Here is a 22,117-nt window from a genome sequence, read left to right as displayed (position 1 = left end):
TAGCATAACACAGATTGACTTCTCAGGAAGGTGAAGATGCCCTTATGGAGGAATGGGGAGACAAACCAACTGTCAGCAGGGTTCCCTATTGGATTAAAGGGTCTTATACCTTACCCAGGATTGCACACTATCTGTGTCCTTCTACATCTCTCCCTTTCTTCTTGTTTTACTTGAAGCAGGTATACATCAGTGGTTAAATCCTTAAAATGGCAGATAACAAGTTTCAGCATGGGAGGAACCACACAGGCCAGTAGTAATATAGCACGCAACATGAATAAGCAAAATACTATAAAAGACTTCCATGAGTCCCAGAAGGAAGGTATAGAAAATAACTGTTGTCTTGCATCTCTCATCCCTTGAGCCATCTCATGTAGAAAGTGTACATTTGTGACCATTTGCTGTGTTATTGATATACACACAACAAGAGCAATTCACAACCACACATATACCTCCTTCAGCAGCCAAGAGATACTCTAAAGCCAATCTATTGTTCATCACTTCATGTGCCAGTGAACCCAACGAATCCTGCAGGTTTTGAAGTCCTACATTAGTCTCATTAGTAATTACTTTTATGGTCGTGGTAATATTCATTAGTCAATTGCCATATACATAGGCTTCAGAATCATTCTCTTTCAGTGGAGAGTGTAGGCGGAGAGGGAACCACCTGATGTTTCCTGGATCTTCTCTTGTTTCAAGGGTCTTCTCTTTTTTTCTGTCTCTTTCTGATGGATAAGGTGGATATGGCACATTGGCACCCATTGGGTTCTTTCTCCATCTGTAGAGACATAAGAAAACCTTCTGCCCCAAGTGGTTAACCTATCTGGTCCCTTTCATTCACCAATCTCAGATCTCTCCATATTACCTGCTGATTATCTAAAGATACTGCAGCTCTCAGCATGGAGAGGTTATGGTTCACAGTTCCAGGAGACAGAAGAACACTTGAAGTTGATTAAAAAGGAGTAGGGACACTGATTGAAGTTACAAGACAGAGAAGAGTGCTAGCACTTACAGCCACAAGGGAGCAAAAAAATAAAACTATGAAAATATAACACATTAAAAAACAGAATAGAACACATGATAAAAAAGGCATAATTTTTTTGGAAGCAAAATACCTTTTATAAGTGTATTAGATCAAACAGAAAAGGAGGTACAAAAATTCAATGAAAGAAAACTCCTTAAAATTAATATTTAACAAAGGGCAATTGATGATCCCATGAAGCATCAAGCCACAATAAAACAAAGTCAATGAAAAAAGAAGAAAATATGAAATTTCATGTTGGGAAAACAAGTCATCTGGAAAATAGATTTAGAAGAGATAATTAAAGAATTATTGGACTCTGAAATTATGATCTTTCCAAATAAATCCCTAAATATCCCATTTCAAGAAAATATAAGAGAAAATTTTCCCAATATCTTAGATCCAGGGGGGAATTAGAAATTGAAAGAATCCACTGAATACCTCCTAAAAGATCTCAAAATGAAAACACCAAAGTATATTATTTAAAAAAAATTAGAGCTGTCAGCTCAAGGAGAAAATGTTGCAACTAGTCATAAATAAAAAATTCAGTTTGGTGTCATAATTAGAATTATCCAAGGCTAATTACTATTAATTAATTACACAATCATCATGCTGCACAAAAAATTAGATAAAAAAATATGAGAAAGAAAACAAAAAGCAAGCAAACAAAAACAAACAAAAAAAAGAAAATACTATGTTAGTCTCCATAGTCCTCTTTCTGAATGCAGATGGCTCCATGACAAGTCTTTTGGAATTAGTTTGGATCACCTCATTGAACAGAGTCCACCAGAGTTGATCATCACATAATCTTCTTGTTGCTACGTACAATGTTGTCTTAGTTCTACTCACTTACCTTCAGTTCATGTAAGTTTCTCCTGGCCTTTCTGAAATCATTCTGCTGATCAGTTCTTATAGAAGAAGAATAATTCATAACATTCATATACCATAACTTATTCAGCCATTCTTCGACTGATTGGCATCAATTTAGTTTCCAGTACCTTGCCAGTACAAAAAGGACTGCTACAAGCATTTTTGCACATTTTGCACAAGGGTCCTTTTTTTGGCATACAGACCCAGTACAGACACTTCTGAATAAAAAGATATGTAATTTGATAGCCTTTTGGATATAGCTCCAACTAGCACTCCAGAATGGTTGGATCAGTTCACAACCACAGCAACAATGTATTAGGTCCTAGAACAAAATAGACTTAGGAAAGAAAGAATAAAAAAGAGATAATGATCAACAGAAGAAAATATGACAGAGGTAAATAGACAGTAATCACAACACTGTATTTGACTAAGATGAGCTCATCCATAAAATGGAAACATGGAAGAAAAGGGAAAAGACCCCCAAATCCACTAATATGTCGTTAACAAGAGTTAGAAATAAAGACACGTGTCGTGTTAAAGAGCTAGAATAGAAGCTAATATGCTTTAGTAGAACTGACAAAGACAAGGGTAGAAATTATGATCTCATACAAAAGTATGAATATATCTAATCAAAAGAAATAATCAGATGAGGTACTTTTTTTCTTTAAAAGATCAAAATGTATGATATAAAAAGTTCCAGCAACTTTCTCTGATAAAGACGTCATTTTCCCAAATTTATAATTCAGTTGATAAATGATTAAAGGATATGTACAAGCAGTTTTCAGTAGAAGAAATCAAAGTTATATACAGTTATATAAAATATTTTAATTTTAATTAAATTAGTTAATTAATTAAATAGAGAGATGCAAATTAAAACAATACTAAGGTACTACCTCACATCAATCAAAAGTGACAAGTACTGTAAGATATGAAGGAAAATAGATACAGTAATAAACTGCTGGAGAAACTGTGAAATTGTTCTGATCATTCTGGAGAAGTTTAAAACTATGCCTCAAGTTCTAGACTTTTAGACAGACCCTTTGGCTCAGTAATTTTGCTACTAGACTTGTACCTTAAAGAAATCAAATAAAATGGAAAAGGAGCTATGTATACAAAAAATTATACCAGCTTTGTTTTGTAGTGACAAAGAATTGAGAAGTGAGGAAGATGGTTTGGGGAAGGAAAAAAAAAACATAGCAAGACTTATATAAAGTGATACAAAGTGGAGTGAAAAAAAAATGGGGAGCTCTTTATTCATAGTACCAGCAATGTTGTATCGATGATACGTTGAGACAGACTTAGGAATTTTGATCAAAACAGTGATCAAAGACAATTCCAAAGAACTCATGATTAAAAAAAGTTATCAACCTCCAGAGAGAGAACTGATGAAATCTGTTTTTTTTCCCTTCCTTCCTTCCTTTTTCCCTTCCTCCCTCCCTCCTTCCTTCCCTTCCTCCCTTCTTCCTTCCTTCCTTCCTTCCTTCCTTCCTTCCTTCCTTCCTTCCTTCCTTCCTTCCTTCCTTCCTTCCTTTCCTTTTCTTTCCTTTCCTTTATTTCTTTCTTTTTCTTTTTTGTGATATGGCCAATATGGAAATGTGTCTTCTATAATTTCACACATATAATTAATAACATTTGTTTACCTTTGATAAGAGTGAGTGGGAGGGAGAGAATTTGAAGTTCAAATTTAAAATTTAAAAAATATAGAAAAATAAGAAATTTTAAAAATGAAATATATTTATATTCTTTCACCTCTTAGTGAAATTATTCCCCCTTTTAACTTGGGTATTAAAAAAACATTGGGTAACCGAACATTAATAATTATGTCACTTCTTTATTTAAAATGACAATGTTAAATAACATTTCATAGATTTCCTAGCTATCTCTTTGTCAATCTGGAATTCTTAAATGATATCAGAAAGGTGATATTGTATAGGCCTTTCAGTGTTAAGCTTTATCGGCATCTTTCAAAATGTCATGATTTTTAAGAAGAAAAAATCCTAATAGATTAACATGACAATGACTTTCCTGAACATTGCACTGATTTGCATTTATGATAGGTTTAACATTTCCAAAGCAGATTTCTATACATTATCCCTTTAATATCTTAATTTTTACTGTCACATAAGTTAGACAGATATTAACATTTTAATTTCATTAATGAAGTACAGAGTAGCTAACTATTTCTTTTAGTCCCAATTGATAATTGATAAGAAAGCCAAATCTAAACTAAAAATGACTTGTCCTTGAGGCCAATGAAACAATCAAATTTCATAGGACCATATCTAAAAAGCAACATTTAAAGATAAAAGAAAATTTAGAGTCTATTGAATCCAACTACATTATTTTACAGATGAAGAAACTGAGCAACTGATAGATTGATTTGCCCAGAGTCATGTAGCTCCGAATTATCTAATATAGGATTTAACCTCAGGTATTCCTAATTCTAATATTAATATTTTTATCCATTACTCCATTGTTCCTTGTTTCCTCATGAGTTTTTAAACTAGAGATAAAGACAATACACATAGGATGATGTATACCTTCTATATAGTTTGATTGGCTAATGTTTTTCTATAATAAGTATGACAAATGATTGTAGGTCAGGGAAAGCAGATGGTGATTTTTTTTTGGTCCTTTTTGGATCCTCAACAGTATTCCTTCCTCTCCAAAAGAGTTGCTATGAACCTGAAAAAATCCAGATTGTTTTCAGAAGACTAAAATTTATTAAAAATTTGCTAATTAATCAAAAATGTTTGAAAATCTATTTTAGTGAATGTCTGCCTTTGCTTCTGTAGGATTATACTCAGTTTTGGTGTACAGGTGATTCTTGCTTTTAATCCTAGTTCCATTGCTCTCCAGAATATCATATTCCAACCTCTCTGGTCCTTTATTATAGGAAGTGTTAAATTTTTGTTATCCTGACGGTGTGTGGATGCATTATAATTATTTCTTTCTTTCTGGATGCTTGCAATATTTGATTATAATATTCCTGGGATTCATTTTGGGATCTCTTTCAGAAAGTAATTGGTGGATTCTTTCAATTTCTATTTTAACCTCTGGTTTTAGAATATCAAAACAGTTTTCCTTGATAATTTCTTGAAAGATGATGTCCAGTCTCTTTTTTTTGGTCATGACTTTCATATAGACCAATAATTTAAAAATTATATCTCCAGAATCTATTGTGCAGGTTGGTTGTTTTTCTAATGAGATATTTCACATTTTTCTAATTTTTCATTTTTTTTTAGTTTTGCTTTATTGTATCTTGACTTCTTATAAATTCATTAGGTTTAATTTGCTCAATTCTAATTCTTAAGGCATTATTTTCTTCAGTGAGCTTTTGTACCTTCTTTCCTAATTAGCCAACTTTGCTTTTTAAGGTCTTCATCTCCTCTCCTCTTTAGATTGTGTATTTTCTTTTATACCACTCTCAATTCTTTTCCTAATTTCTCTCTCTCTCCTCCCTCTCTCCCTCTCTCCCTCTCTCTCTCTCTCTCTCTCTCTCTCTCTCTCTCTCTCTCTCATTTTTCAAAAATTAATTTTTATTTTCCAAAGAGGATATAGAAAATAAAGAGCCAGTTATCCAATAATTGTTATAGTTCTCAAAGGGGAGAGTCCAGGGTTAATTAGTCACTTACAATTCAAAGACATAAACAACAAAGCCTGAAGGCCATCTCTCAGAATAACTGGAAATGCTGAACAATGTGCATAAGCCACTCATTCAGAGAGGCTTAAATTTTAAAGATGGATTTCTTTACCATATATTTTCCATATCTTGAGGTTTTGCCCTTAAGTCCATGAAAAAAAGTGTAAAAAGGATGTCCCACACCAACAGCATTTGTTCAGTCACTGAGAAAACTAGCAAAGGGCCATTCCATACCAGAATCATCTGCAATAGACTGTACAGTTTATCTACATCACAGTACCAAAATAAATCTGCATTTCTGTCAGTAATATTTTGCAGTCAATTTACCAAGTGTTCCCAAGAGCCAGTCATCTTCTTAGGATGTAATCAGTGCTAAAAATCAGCTGAGTTAGTCAGCATTTCTAGCAGTCTGACTCCATTGAAAATGAGACCAAGCACAAAAATAGTATAGGAAACAACTGTTTACAAAAATCCATGTAATAAAGGGTCATATTGTGTTTCCTTCCCCCTAAAGTTGAAGTGTGAAAGTTAGGTGAAAAAAAATTTAGAAAAAATTAAAATTAATTAAAAAATGAATTATAATTCATTTCTGAAAAAAAATTAGAATTAAGGTAAGGAAAAGTACAAAAGAAATGAATGGTTTCCAGAAAGGATTTCATGATAATCCATAGGTAGATTTAGCTTCATTAGGAAAAGCCAACAAGAACTGTTTGTGCCTTTTTGGCTTTTGAGAAATTCACTTTTAAAATTTTCCAGTTAATACTTTTTAAATTTTTTAAATTAAAAATCCTCCCTCCTACTTCCAGTTTTGAACCATCCAACAAGTTTGTTGAAATTTCTCAGCAATGGTTTAAAAAATCAGAAAGATGTAAGCAGTTTTTTTCCCACAGCCCACCTTCCTTCTAGCCACCTTGGCACTGAATCCTGATTAACTGAGGATCATGTGATGGTCAAATGCTTGTTCTTTAAGTTGAAGCTTCTAATGTTGCTGGGCATACTTCACTTTCTTAACCATATTATGTTGGCTGCAGGATTGGGCTAGCACATCATGGGCATTTGCAAAGAGCTGGTCAAATCCAATATCATCCTCATGTTTTATCAGCTGGGAATGTTCAAAGATATACCTCTTTAAGATAGGATCAACAAATCAAAAGTATACCATATACAAAAGAAGCCCAGAATAGACAGATAGATTACAATTGTAAATTTGATTGTGAAATTCTTTCTTCATATTTGCATTCACAATGCAGAAAATAAGCTTCTATATCAGGTCCCAGGACTGGCATAGGTTCAGCAACACATAGGTAAAGACAATCTTTCTGAGTTGCATTCTTGTTGTAAATGTACCCAGAATATTATTTTTAAGGAGGACAAATGCATTTACACCAGACATCCTCAGAATTCTGCCATAGTCACCAGTTGCACCAGCAACATCTCCTGGAAGGAAGATTGAATAGGAAACAGAGCTACAAGAATGGCTCTTAGCCATTATCTTAGCTGCTGCTTTCATCCTGGCCTAGTCATACTTAGCCTTGGTGCTGTTCCCACTTCCTTCACTGACAATATCTCTTTTGCTTGGTTTTCAAAATCCCTTCTGAACTCTTTCATGGCTTGAGCCCAATTCTTATTTTTCTTGGTGGTTTTCAATATAGGAGCATTGACTTTGTAATCATCTTCTGAGTGTATGTTTTGATTTTCCTTGTCATCATAATAACTTTCAGTGGTCAGAAAATTTTTTTTGTCTGTTCGTTTTCCTAGGCTCTTACTCAACTTTTAACTTTTTTTTTAGAGTAGGGTTCTATTTCTAAGGTGGAGGAAGAACTGTCCCAAACTTCAGAGGTTTTGTGCAGCTGCTTTTAGAGATCCTTATTTTCTGTCCTGGAGTTGTTAGGAATGTCTCCACTACACTTAGCTATAAGATTACTAGAGGAATATCTAACTTTGCTGATGCTGGGGCTGAGGCTGGGGTCAGGATTGTGTTAGTATGGCCTGAGCTGGGACCACAAGCAAGATTCCCACTCTGTTGCCACAAATCCTATTTGTTAACCTTCTAAGTCTTCCTAGGTGTTTCCCCAGTGGTCCCAAGAGGTCCAAAAGCCACCAGCACCACTGTCCATTCATACGTTTGGCCTTGCTGATGCTGAGGCTATGCTGTGACAGGAGCTAGTGCTGGCACTGGGGCTAGGCCTGGGGCTACACTGACATGGCCTGCGTCAGGACTGCAAGCTGGACTCCCACCCTGGTGTTACAGATATTTTCTACTGACCTTTTAAGCTGCCTTGGGCTAGAAAATATTTTAATCCATCTTTTTGGGTGTTCTGATGCTTTAAAATTTATTTAGAGTCATTATTTAAAGGACTTTGGAGCAGTGAGGGAGAGAGGTTAGACAAGTTTCCCCTTTTACTCTCCCTATCTTGGTCCCACCTCCTAAATATTTCAAATGATAAATGAATTCTTCTATGTCGGCAGTCTCTCCACTGTTGATCAATATTCCTCTATATTTTAAAAGATATTTTATGGAGTTGCTGTGGCAAACAAACAACAACAAAAAACAACCAACGAAACACAGACACGTTCTTGGTCCAATATTTTCTTGATTAGTTTCCCTGGGCTTAGTAAGTCCTGGTAAGAATTAATTGGCACTCACATTTTATATCTTTTCAGTTTGGAAGGACTTTCAAAATCATCATTCCATTAGGGTATATATAAAAGAAAATAGGGCCCTTGCAATGGCGAGATAATAGCCTTATGTTGAACTTCACTTTGAGGGAGGTCCAGATAAAAGTGGCAAAAATACCAACCTGGAATGTGATAGCCTAATCAACTAAAGATTTACTCCTACAGTATTTGACTGCACTTTTATTTGCTTCTGGCAAATTTATTATTTATCTGATAATTTACATGTTCACATAGTTTATTTGAATGGACTTGCCATTAAATAGAAAACCCTAGAGCTATCTCCAAAAGGAAATGGAAAAATGCCATGCTGCATGAGGGAAAAATCACTAGTATAATGGGTCAATCGTTTGCTGTTTTATTTAGTGTTTTGTAGTATTTATATGCTTGAAAAACAACATAAAAGTTATGAGAGAATAAAGTATTTGGTATAGATGCAGAAATGTCAAAAATGAAATATAGTTACCTTGTCTTTTTTGGGAGGAATGGTCTTTATTTACTTTTGGAACTTCCAGTTTAAGATTTTTCACTGGGATCAGTATCTATCTGTCTGTCTGTTTATCTATCTATCTATCATCCATTTAATCTAAATGCGAAGGGCACAGGGACTGGATTTATACTGTCACTGGTATAGGCAGTTTCCTAATAAGGAAATTTTTTCTTCTAATGATGGTTCTCACTTTCTCTGCAACTTTCTATAACCCTGAAATGTTAGGTAAAAATATGACATAGTATATGGAATCATAAGACTCCAACTCTTTCTCAAAAATTTTCTACCTTGTCTTCCCTATCCTCTCTAATTACATGTATCTGTTCCTCACATATAAGACTATGAAAATGGTTGTCTATATACCATCTCATACAAAACCTGAGTGAAATTTTCACAATTATATGAAGAGAGGTTATCTCCCAGGAGTTCCATGATATCTCCATTGTCCATCTCTATAAAGAAAAAGAAAACTACTGGTACTGTGGTAATCATAATGGGAGGTATTTCTTAGTCATTGCTAGCAAGAATCTTATGTGAGTCCTTCTTAATAGATTGATATTTTATCTGGAAAAGGGTCATCTACTTAAGAGACAGTGCAACTTAAGAAATAGCTGAGGAATTGTTGGTATAATGTTTGCTTCTTGACAACTTCAGAAGAAATTCCAGGAACATAACAGAGTTCTATACACAATGATCATAGATCTGACCAAGGCGTTTGATACTATCAGTTATGAAGGCTTGTAGAAAATCATAATAAAATGTGATTGCCTAGAGAAGTTCATCAGTATTGTATATCAGTTTTATGATGGAATGCTTTTATGGGTTTTGAAATATGAATAATGCTCTTGTGCTTTCCAATTATCAATGAAGTAAAGAAGAGCTATATGTTTGTTTCCATGCTTTTTAGAATATTTTCAACAATGTTGTCATTGTCAGATGCCTTTAAGGAGGATGAAAATGGCATAAAGATTAGCTATCACACTGATAGTAAATTTTTTAACTTATAAAGCCAATATTATCTATCGATATTACAATGAAGGAATTCGTTTTAATAGACAAATATGTTATGAAAAATTTATTTTGACTTTCTTTTTTCCTACAATGGAGTGGAAAGAGGGATAAGAAAGAAAGAAAATAGATCTCCACAAATGAAACAAAACAGGTGGAGGGTGCTAGAGATGTGAAATGATGGGTTCACTTTTAGATGAGATTACTACTCTATTATAAAATCGTTGATCCAAGATTCAAAATGTCTATCTTAGGATCATTTTTGTATGTTCTAGGAGAGTCACAAAGCTACTTTTAGCCCAGCTCCTACTCTCCCACATGTAAGCAGTTGTTATTTTTGTCAGTGTGGGAAAGGGTACCTAGGTCCTGGGCTCCCCATAGGCCATTCAACCCTCTTCATTTGAAAAATACATATATAGCTTAAAGATATTGCAATACTAATTATTCAAATTTGTTTTCCTGGTGATTCTTTGTTTCTCTTTGTTGCTTCTTCTCATTCCCTTTCTCTGTTGACTTTGTGTACCTATCTCCAACTCTCACTCTTGTTCTCTCTTGCTTTTTTACTTCAGGGTCAAGATTAAAGAAGCTTTGGATCCTCAATTGGAACTGTATGGGAATAGGAGGAATTTTCCATATTGTAGATAATGACCAAGGACAGGTGGAGAAATCCAAGGGCTGAAAATAAGTTACCTCTTTGGAGTTGCCTGATCTATCTCACTTTGCCATTTTACTATGAAAATTAAGGAACTATGCTTGATTTTTTTCACTTTTGCTTTTTTTTCCTCAGAATTTATGGAACATATTTTCATAGATTATTCATTTTATAGATCATATTTATTTTTAATCGTCACTGGCATACATATCACACATATTTTAACTCATGTGTCAGAAAACATTTAAATTAAAGATATACATTTCCATGCATACATTGTAATGAGTATATTTGCTCATATCTTCAAATCTTTCGGGAGGTCCTCTGGAAGGGCTTTGGTCTCAGCAGGATAGACATCACAAGAGAATGGGCAAGAATAGAGTCCAAAGTCTTTATTTTCTCTTACACAGTCTGCCTCTGTCATAGCATGGCCAAGTCTCTTCCAGCAGTCTGACAGTCTGACAGTCTTCCACATAATACAGGAGACAGGACAGCCACCATGAGGCTGGTCAAACATAAACTCTCTGTAGCTGATTTTGTCCTCAATTTAAATACCTTACTACAATTACATCAATTGTAGAACTATTACATTACTATGCTAAGTACTAAGTATATGTAAATTAGATAACCATTGTCTCATCAATTCTACTGAGTTAACACCTTGCTTCAAGTATACTTCTCCAAAGTTCTGCCCTCTACAAATTTTTTTCACTATTGCTTTTTTCCCTCAGAACTTATGGATCATATTTTCATACATTACTCATTTTATAGATCATATTTATTTATAATAGCCATTATCATACATATCACACATATTTTAAATCATGGGTCAGAAAATATTTAAAATTAAAGATATACATTTCCATACATACAATGTACCTGGAGTATATTTGTTCATATCTCCAAATCTTGAAAGGGATTTTGGACTTCTAGGTATGATCAATCAAGTCCTGTCCTTTAGACTTCTTCTTTATTTTTTAAATAGTATTTTATTTTTCCCAATCACATGACAAGACAATTTTAGTATTAAAGTTTACAAGATTTGAATTCCAAATTTTCTCCCTCTGTTTCTTTTCTCTTCCTAAGGTGGGAGGCAATTTGATTAAAGTTATATATGTGCTATCATCTAAAACACATTTCTATATCAGTGACAGTTGTGCAAGAAAAACAATACATAAAAAGGAAAAAAAGAACACAAAAAAGCAAATTTTAAAAAGTATGCTTCAATCTGAGTCCATCAATCAGTTATTTATCTGGATATGAATGGCATTTTCCTTCAAGAGTCTTTTGTACTTGTCTTGGATTACTATGCTGCTGAGAAGAGTGGAGTCATTTATAGGTGATCATCACACAATATTGCTGATAATGTGTATAATGTTTCTTAATTCTGCTCACTTCATTTATAATCAGTTCATACAAGTCTTTTCATTTTTTCTGGAATCTTCATGTTCATCATTAGTTATTGCACAACAGTGTTTCATTACCTTCATATATCACTGCTTGTTAAGCCATTACCCAATTAATGGGCATCTCCTGAATTTCCAAGATTTCACCACCACAACAAGTGCTGTTATAAACAGTTTTTGAAAAATTCCTTTTCCCTTGTAAAATATTTCTTTGGGATATAGACCCAGTATTTCTGAGTCAAAGGCCCTTACCAGTTTGGTTGCCCTTTGTTCATAGTTCCAAATTGCTCTCCAGAATAGTTGGAACTATTCACAACTCCACCAACAGTGGATTAGTATTCCAGTTTTCCCAATCCTCTCCAACATTTACCATTTACTATTTTCTTGTTGTATTATATTAGCAAAACTGACAGGTGTGAAAAAAAACTCATTTTTTTTTGCATTTCTTTAACCAAAAATGCCTAGAGATAATTTTGATTTCCTCATCTTAAAACTGCCACTTCATATATTTTGACCATTTATCAATTGAAGAATAACTTGTATTCTTTATAAATTTGACTTACTTACAAAGAGATGTAAACATAATATCTGATTCTGTTTATTCAGTAAGTATGGTACAAAGAATTGCCACAGCCTAAATAAAATGTGTCACCTCTAACGTATTTCAGTTTTTTAAGGAACTTCAGGAACAAATGAGAAACCACCCAGGTAAGTATTACTTTATGTATGGCGCCTCTCATACTGGTCTTCAAAGACCTATTTTTTTAATGTAAACTCAAATCCAGATTTCCTTCTTACCACATTAGCCAACACTCCCCTATTTCATGCCACTCATGAATATCATTCTAAATATCATCAGATTGCATGAGCTTCATGTCTGCAGTTTAGAATATTAAAAGAGGAAGCTAGGAGCATAGTAAAAGCCTGTATAGCATGCCTCTCTCTTTCCCTACTCCTACACTCCCTCGAGAGAAATTTAGCAGATGGTTGTGACCCATTATAAATCTTTTAGTTGTCTATCTTTTATCCTTGTTGTCATGGACACCTTCTCAGGATGTACTTTTGCAGTACTAGCAGCAAAAGAGATGGCCCAAAAGAGATGGACCGGATAGTCACTGAATTCCTTAAATAGGACTTTGCAGTTATGGGCATGCCATAAGCAATAAAAATAGATGATGCACCTGTGTATACTCCTAAACATTTTGCACATTTTTGAGCATAATATCAGATTTTTACACACCATTGGCATACCCTTTAATCCTCAAGGAAAGGCAATAGTAAAGAGAAGGAAGAGAGATATCAAGATGCTCCTCCAAAAACAAAAGAGAGGGGAAGACACAGGTAACCCTAGAGAAATATAAGCCTTTATACTATTCATTTTTTTATTTTTGATGAAGATGCACTGGCTCTGGCAGACAGGTTTCATAATCCACTGGAAGGGTACTGTTAATGTCAGCAACTCTAGTATCCTTAGATAATTGCCAGATGATGTGGAAAGATCTGGAGAGTGAAGAATGGAAGGGACCATATAGATTAACCACTCAGGGAAGAAGGCTTGCTTGTCTCTAGAGACAGAGAAGGAATTCAATGGTGCTGACACACTGTATCTACATTATACATCAGGGAAAGATGGAAAAAGGGAAGACCCTCAAAACAAAGAAGAGGACCCAGGAAACACTGGGTTATCCCATTTCTGACCACATGTACCACTGAAAGACCATGGCAGTTAGCCCTATGTGTATGGCAGTTGACTAACAAATATTACCTTAACCATGAAAATAATGCAGAACTTCAAACTAATGCAGGACTTCAAAACCTGGAGGAATCATTGGATTCCCTGACACATGAAGTCATGGATAATAGATAGGTTTTGGACTATCTCTCGTCTGCTGAAGGAAGTGTTATGTGTGGTTGTGAATTAATAGTTATTTTCCATACTTTCCTTCTGGGATTCATGGGACTGTTTTAGATATCTTGTTTATTCATATTGCTTGTTATATTATTACTTGCCTGTGTGAGTCCTTCCATTTTGATAGATAAAACCTAGTTTTTGGGATAAAACAAGTTTTATGGATTTAATTGCTGATGTATATCTCCTTTAATTAAAACAACAAAAAAGTGAGAGATGTAGAGGGCTGCAGATAGTGGGGAATCCTGGGAGAGGTAGAAGACCCTTTAGCGTAATAAAAGGAATTCTGCTGATGTGTCTGGTTTGGCTTCCCATATCCCCTAGGAGGATCTCAGCCTTTCTGAGAAGTCAAGGGACATGACAACCTGTGTTGTAATTAAAGCACAGTTATACTAAAGTGGCAAGGATCCATTTGCACACAATAGCAAGTTATTTATGTGGTCCTTCATGTGCAGTATCCTATAGTTAGTCCATACACAATGTGCTATAGCTACATAAATATATTAGGGTATAAAAACCCGAGAATGTTTTGAACAAATGGAGTCCTGTTTGACCATCTTCATGATTTCCATTCCTTCACTCCTCTCCCATGATCAGGATTTAGGCTGATATTGAAATCCTCAAGGAAGCAAGTCTGGACAATTTTTTCTTATACTTTTTAATTAGGTCTATTTTAGCTTTTGCTTTGTCTGAGATCAGGATTGCTCAGCTGAAGCATAGTATATATTTGCCCAATCCTTTACCTTTTCTCTGTATCTCTCTGCTTCAAGTATGTTTCTTGCAAATACCATAGTGAAGGAATCTAGTTTTTATTCACTCTGCTATCTGATTCTGTTATATGGGAGAGTTCATCCCATTCACATTCATAGTTATAATTATATCTGTTTTTTCTATCTATCCTATTTTTTCTTTCACTTTATCTCCTCTCTTCTTTCATCATTTCTTTCCTCACTAATGTTTTGCTTCTGTTTCTCTACTACCTCCCCTAATCTGCCCTCCCTTCTGTCAGTATTCCCCTCCCCCTACTTTTATTTAATCTTATCTCCTCCTACTTTTTTGATGGGTAAGAAAGGTTTATATGTCCAACTGATTGTAAATATTATTCTCTCTTTGAGCCAATACTGGATAGAATAAAGTTCAAATTATGCCCATTACTCTCCCATATTTCTTTCCACTATAATAGACATTTTGTGCCTCTCCCTGTGAAATAGTTTAATGTATTATACTTCTCGCTATCTTTCTTCTGTACCAGGCATACTCCACTTTTTCTTTCTTCAATTATTTTTATGTCATTCCCTCATATTTACTTTATATCCACTCCCTCTAGGTATTTTCCTTCCAAGTTTACTATTAGTGATACAATATCATTTTCCCATTTAGGGATGTAAGCAGTTCAGCTCCATTGAATCCCTTATATTTTCATTTCCATTTTTATTCTATGTTGTCTCTTGTGTCAAAATTGGACATCAAACTTTTTGATCACTTCTGGTCTTCTCCTGAACAAATCTTGAAATCCGTCTATTTCATTGAATGGCAATTTTTCCTGCTTGAATTATTATGCTCAATTTTGCAGGCTAGGTGATTTTTGGTTATATTCCTACCTCTTTTACCTTCTGCAGTATCATGTCCCATGGCCTCTGATTCTTTAATGTTCCATTTATCCTATGTATTTTTGAATATGGTTCCCCAATAATGAATTTTCTTTTCTTTCTGGGTGTGAATTCTGGATTAGCTCCCTGGAGGCCTCAGAATCAGCCAAAGTCCAGATAAGCAAAAGTTCTTGGTCTTTAGGGGGAGAAGTGAAGGGGATTGACAAAACTGCCACATGTTCTACACTAACCTCCCTTCTCCTTGTCTTTCTCCAAAGTCTCTGGCTTGTCTTACTCCACCGCCTAATCCCTCCTACGATTATCTATATACACCAAAAGATCAAGCCAGCACAGAATAGTGAGAAGGGCCATTTTCCCAAGCATATGCTAATAGAGTATTGTCCAATAGGTAATTAGCCTTAAGTGCTCGATTGTCTGATTCCAGTGCACCTATTCAGAGTTTCAGCCCTTTATATGTGGGTACTTGCAATATTTTATTCATTGACCTGATTGTATTAAAATTTTGTTATAATATTCCTTGGAGTTTTTATTTAAAAATCTCTTTCTGAGGAGATCAGTGAATTCTTCAAAGTCTATTTTGCCTTCTGGTTCCAGAATATTAGGACAATTTTTCTTGATCATTTCTTGAAAGATGCTATCCAAGTCCTCCTTTGGATTATGACTTTCAGATAAGCCAATGATTTTAAAATTGTCTCTCCTGGCTCTATTTTTCAGGTCAGTTGTTTGTTTTCTATTCCTTCATTCTTTTGAATTTGTTTGATTTTTGATATTATATTAAAAAAATTCATAAGAGGCTCCAGCTAGACCCATAGGCTTCACAGTAAAACAGCAGCATGGCCAACACCTAGAATGCTGTGCTTAACTTAATCAACTATATGTTAAATAATTGTACTTTTTTCACTTAAATGTCCTTTCCATGAACTATTAGAGGGAATGTAAACATCTTTATTCTTTCCAATTGTTCCTAAACTTCCAGATCAATCTGGTAAATTTAATATTCAATGTTTATTCTAATTAAATATTTTTTCAAAAATTTTTTTTTACTCCAGTGACCCAGTAATTTTTGTCAATGCCCAAATATGTACTTATACACACATATACATAAAACATCTATGTCAACATATGTATATGTCATATAAATCAATGGCTAAATAACATGTTGCTTCAAATATATTTATTGGTATGTAACTTGCATACTCTGTTGTCCAGTCATTTTTCAGTCATGTCAAACTCTTGTTGACCCTTTTTTGTATTTTCATGTCAGATAGTGCATTGTCTTCTTCAACTCATGGTATAGTTAAGGATACTGAGGCAAACAGGGTTAAGTAACTTGCCTATAATTATACAGATAGTAAATACCTGAGGCTAGATTTGAATTCAGATAGATGAGTTTTTCCTGACTTCAAGTCCAACACTATTATGCCACCTAGTTTCTAACTTTCAAACTTACTAAGGTTGTATCTTACAGTAAGGTGATAAAACTTAAATTCCCCATAACTGAAAAAGTTGATCTTTTATAGCCATTTATAAAATTTGTTTAAAACAGCATTTTTAGAATGAATGAGATATTAGATGAGATCATCCATGTGATTCTAAACAAATTTATGATTCAGCAATTCAGCAACTTATAATTTAATGTTCAGGGAAAATACAGGAAAGTTTACTGAAATAAATAATAATACATCTATTTATTACATTTATTTTAATGTAGTTATTATTATATGTTATATATTAACATACATTATATATAATTATCATAATTAATATACATATTATTAAATGATACATTTATTAAAATCTGAATCATAAAGGCAATAATGAAATTACTTTCACTCAAAGAAATCTTGATCTGGGGAAAATGGAAAAATATTTTTTCATTTGTAAATTTGTAAATTTTTAATTTTAAAATAATTTGTACCATAGGATTTATATCATTGCATATGTATATGTAGATGCATATGTATTTATATATACAATTATGTATATATATGAATATGTGTCTGTAGTTACAACTTTGGTTAAAGTTATACTTCTAATCACTGTTTCTTAATAGAAAAATGAAAACTCAGGCTTTATATTTTAAACTTTAATTTTTTCCACTATGTTCTAGTTCTACAATGAACATACACAGCAGAAAAAATAAACAAAAAACATTTACCCAAGTCAATAGCAAAATAAATATCTTAGAAACTATACTAAGAACATATGTCAATCAATAAGAAGTGAAGCTCTCTCACTGGGAATAAGTAACAACTTAAATAAGATAGAGAGTCCCTGATCTCTGCCAGAGGGAAATTCCTGAATTTTCTACTCTAGTGAGCTGGTGATTGGAGATATGATAACAATTCCCAGTCCCTCTTATTCAGTTTCTTCCTAATGTTTTCCTTTAGCAACACAGGTATACAGAGAAATAAGGTTGGTGAAATCCATCTCTCTCTCTCAAAACTAAAAGCCATAAGCACCTGACATGACTGTAGAATCCAAAGAAAATGAATTGTACTGAAAAAACTCAAAAGTGATTCAAAAATCTTGGTGTTCTCATCTATTGTATTATTGGCAACTTTGCCAAGATCCTTATATTGTCACAGGGCTTTTATCAACACCAATGAGAAGAAAACCTCATTGCTATAGATTTTGGGATTTGGGTTAAACACACACATACACACACATATCTATCCTATTATAACAATTGTCTGTAAATCTTTCAATAGGAACAACTGAGAATAAAAATATTTAAGGTAAGTATATCAAATTAGAAAACCACAAGAAAACAAAACATTGCTCAGTTTATGTAAGAAATCATGGAGCACAGTTTTACACTGAAAGTAACATTCTTTATATTTATTTAATAAGTCTAAACTTTGTATTTTTATATTCACCATATTCACCTTAAATCTTATTGAGTTTTCTTTCTATCATTCTCAAGATGCACATAAAATTCAATGGTTAGACCTCGAAGTAGAAAAAACCAAAGAAATGATTTATTTCAAGACAGTCATTGTTGCAAATTGGGAATCCTTTGAATTTTCAATCCTAAATTTCATTAAATATATACACACAAATAATCAGAAATAACGTTATTACTTGTAGTTATATTTGATTATCTCTATTCAATATTCATATCCTCCTGTCAAAAATATTTTATAATAAATATAAAAATATAAAATCTATTTCAGTGTCCCCTCCCACATATCAAGGCATGAGGGAGAATAAGAGAGCACACAAGCTTTCTTAGATGCTGACATTTTGAAAATGTCATAGTTTATGAGGAAATAATGAAAATTCAGGTAACATGGCAGAACACTCTGACCTTTAAACAGAGGGATTGATATAAGTTCTTAGGCAATCTCTATAAAGCAAATCAGAGGTAAAAATTCAGTTACTAATAAGTAATTGAGGACTTCAAAGGTCACAACATTTGCAGTAATTTGGTGTACAAGTTGGAGCATGGAACATACCTTAGTTTTTCAATTATCAGGTTATCCCTCCCACTCAGAAATAGCTTCCTCTTGTACAGTATATGTTTTGTAGAATTTGGTAATCTGACTTCTTGGTTTCTGGTGTACTGATAAATTTTGTTTATGATCCTCATCAAACATTGAGGGAGAAAGTCTTTTTATGTCCAATTACACTGTATTAACATCATCTTTAGGATATAAATTCAATTATTCAAGAATTATATTCTCTTGCTTATAATGTTAGGCACAATGAAAGACTTTTAAAAATTGACAGTTATGAAAAAGTATTACTGTTAAGGACTATGCTTAAGTGCAGTTTAAGGGGCAGGTCAATTCTCTGAGAGCCTCCACAGCTGTGAACATCTGAAGGTATTGCAAAGCAGTCTTTATACTGACACAGGTGTTGCTTGTGAACTGGGAAAATAAATTGGAGGTAGAGGGAAGAGGAGAGAGGTTAGACAACACAACTGCCTCTCAAGCTCCTTGAATCAACATCATCTTCTCACAAGAAGAGAAAAAAAGATCTGCCAGAGGTAAAGCAAAGTTGCATATTGTGTTCCCAACATGTTATAATAGAAAGGATGCTGGGTTTCAGAGTCAGAAGATCTCAGTGAGGACTACACTTTTAATAATTACTATCTCTGTTACATTAAGCAAGTTGCTTAACCTTTCAGTTTTTTCACCTGCAAAATGAAAGTTGGAGCAAATAAACTTTGACATCCCTTTAAGAACTAAATTAATGATCTGATGATCTTAAATGATACTCCCTTAGCCTTGAAGAGTTAAAATATCTTTTTGATGCCTAATTTATATTTTAAGTGATCTTAAGTTCAGAGCACAGTGAATTGTTAGGTTAGCCATTATACAAGAAATATGATTGATTTCCTTTCTCTAAAGAATGTATGTTTGGCTTTATTGGATTTTTCTTCTCCAAGGGAGAACCATATTCTATGTCAGGACATCTGTTCCACACAGAAGAGTATTTACATGTATACAGAGGATTCTGGGAAGATGGTAGAGTAGGTGAGTAAATTTCAACCTCTACAGATTTTTCCCACCAACCAAATTTGTTCTTCAGGGTGAACATAGATTCCTGGAAAATCTGCCCAATTAGACTTGGGGCAGGGCAGGAATTTTCCTGGCATAAACAGAGAAAATCCAAAAAGATAAACATGTAGGGAGCCATGGGGCTAAATGGGTATGGCTGGACGTTTAACAGGAACCAACGAGACTTTGATCTCCTGGAGTCGTGTGTGGAGTCAGGGTTCTGAGTCTGGTAAGACTGAGGAAACCTAAATTGATTAGAACAGTCATGTTCACCTACACTGCAGAAATATGGCCCTGGATGAGAAGGAACCAACATATATAGTGAGTGCAGAAAAAATAGAGAGGGGAAACTTCTGGCTGTAGGCACTTGCAGGAGAGGGATGGAGCTTTTGGTTTGAGGCTCTGGGTCAGAGGGAGAGCTGAAGTGAAGCTCTGCCACAATTAGAAGTGCTTACACTAATAATTCTTATTTAAAAAAAAACAGTAAAAAGAAAGAGTACTAGAAACTCACTATGGTTATAGAAAAGACCAGGTTTCATTTTCAGAGGACAGCGAAGTTTAAAAAAAAAAAAAAAAAAAAAAAGCCTCTTCCTCCCCAATAAGTACCATTAAATGATTTCCTACTCAGAGACAATTTATAAAATTAAAAACCAAGTGAGAGAGATCAAGGAGAACCCAAAATTGTTATAATAATAACTTTCCAAGAAAAACAATAAAATTATGGAAAAAACCTTAATCAATTACATAAGAAAATATAGATCTTAAAAAAGAAAATAATTTTTTTGAAAATTAGAATAGGGCAATGGGAAACCAGTGAAGATACAAGAGTCCAATAACTAACAAGCCAAAATATGAAGAATGAATAAATAGAATAGCATATGAAACATAAGAAAAACAACAGATTTACAGAATAGATCAAAAGGAGAAAAAATACAGAATATTTGGACTATCTGAAACCAGTGACCAAAAACAGACCCTTGAGACAATAATGCAAGAAAGAATACAAGAAAAATGTCCTAGAATGGGAGAACATGACAAAAAAAATAAAAAGGGGAAAAAAATTCACTAATCACTATTTCAAAGAAATCCTTTGTGGAAAACATAAGGGAATATTATTGCCAAATTTTGAAATCCCCAGATCAAAAGGAAAAAGAATGATTGGGGAAAAGCCTATAAAGGAAATTTGTCTAAGAAAAGGTAAAAGCAGTAATTACATTATACAAATGAGGTACAAAGGAAGAATAGACACAGGGGCATTAGGCAAGGGGGAGTTCTTGAAGTTCAGAAACCTACTTACATCTATCATGGGTTAAAAGGCAATACTAAGGATATGTCATAAAGAGTATGGTACCATCCAAATTCTCTAAAGAAATAAGGGAAGTGCCAAAAACATTTTACTTAGAAAGAAAAGATAATTACAAAATTCATTTGGAAGAACAAAAGCTCAAGAATTTCAAGGGAATTAATAAAAAAAAAAAAAGACAAAGGGGTAGCCTAGCAATATCAGACTTAAAACTTTATTACAAAGCAGCAGACATCAAAAACATATGCTATTGGCTAATAAACAGAGTGATGGATCAGTGGAATAGCTTAGATATGTATGACATAATAATAAATATAGTACTCTAGTATTTGATATACCCCAAAACTCCAGCTTTTGGAATAAGGACTCCTATTCCACAAAAATTGCTGGGAAAACTGGAAAATAATATGTAAGAAACTCAGCATAAAGCTACATCTTGTATCCCATAACAAAATAAGATTAAAAACAGTTCATGATTTATGTGAAAAGGTGGCACTATAAACAAGGAGAGCAAGGGATAGTTTGCCCTAGATGTTTGGAGAAGAGAAGAATTTATGGCCAAAGAAGGACTACAGAGCATTATGAAAAGCAAAAAGGACAGCTTTGATTACATTAACTTTTTTTTTTTTTTTTTTTTTTTTTTAGAAAAACAAAACCACATTCAAGATTAAAAAGGAAGTGAAAAGCTGGGGAGATTTTTTTTTTTTATAACCAGTGTTTTTGATAAAAGTTTCATTTCTAAAATATTTAAAGAACTGTGTCAATTTTATAAGAATGCAAGTCATTCCCTAATTAATAAATGGTCAAAGGACATGAACAAACAATTTTCAGATGAAGAAATTAAAGCCATTTATATTCATATAAAAATTCTCTGAATCACTATTGATTAGAGAAATGCAAATTAAAACAACTTTGAGGTACCACCTTGCATCTTTCAGATTGACTAAAATGATAGGAAATTACAGTAATACATATTGGAAAGGATGTGGGGGAAATGGATTGCTGGTGGAGTTGTAAAATGATCCAA

The 22,117-nt window shown here is 33.7% G+C and overlaps 1 pseudogene; it reads right to left on the bottom strand.

Annotated features, from left to right (window-relative positions):
• Positions 1 to 6,459: 6,459 nt before the first annotated feature.
• LOC100933317 lies at positions 6,460 to 9,147 on the bottom strand (annotated as a pseudogene).
• Positions 9,148 to 22,117: the final 12,970 nt, after the last annotated feature.

Source organism: Sarcophilus harrisii, chromosome 4 (genome assembly GCF_902635505.1).
Source record: "Sarcophilus harrisii chromosome 4, mSarHar1.11, whole genome shotgun sequence".
In the NCBI taxonomy this organism is placed as follows: Eukaryota; Metazoa; Chordata; class Mammalia; order Dasyuromorphia; family Dasyuridae; genus Sarcophilus; species Sarcophilus harrisii.
This window is presented reverse-complemented; position numbering and strand designations above follow the sequence as displayed.